General features: G+C 35.4%; 1 protein-coding gene across 1 annotated transcript in view; it reads left to right on the forward strand.

Moving 5' to 3' along the window:
- LOC119589416 (WD repeat-containing protein 43-like) overlaps positions 1-393 on the forward strand; it is a gene marked incomplete in the record, with an annotated part of 18183 nt that overhangs the window by 16500 nt on the left and 1290 nt on the right.

Here is a 393-nt window from a genome sequence, read left to right on the forward strand (position 1 = left end):
GCGTGGATCTAATGGGTTAACTATTCTCCATCACTTAAACTGTGATAAGTAAAGCTCCAGCAATATGAAATCTGCACATGGGATAAATATCCATCCCCTCAGCTGACTGACTGAGAGATGTTATGTGATTTGATTGTAATGTCGCCCACAAATGGCTTCATGCATTACGGTGATACAAAGTTTTAAATGAGTGGTAGGAGTGTCATCCTGAACCAACATAAGGTGCTTTTTGAATGCTATAAGAAAATTTACATTCTGTTATTAATTCTCAGAATCTAATGGCAGATTTGATTTGGTTGTATGATTGTGAAATTTAGTTCTGCAGCAAGACGATTAACAGTCCCAATAAATGTTCATTAATTTTCCTCATGGTACAGCAAACTTTTTTTTTTT

This window comes from Penaeus monodon, chromosome 25 (assembly GCF_015228065.2).
Source record: "Penaeus monodon isolate SGIC_2016 chromosome 25, NSTDA_Pmon_1, whole genome shotgun sequence".
NCBI lineage: Eukaryota > Metazoa > Arthropoda > Malacostraca > Decapoda > Penaeidae > Penaeus > Penaeus monodon.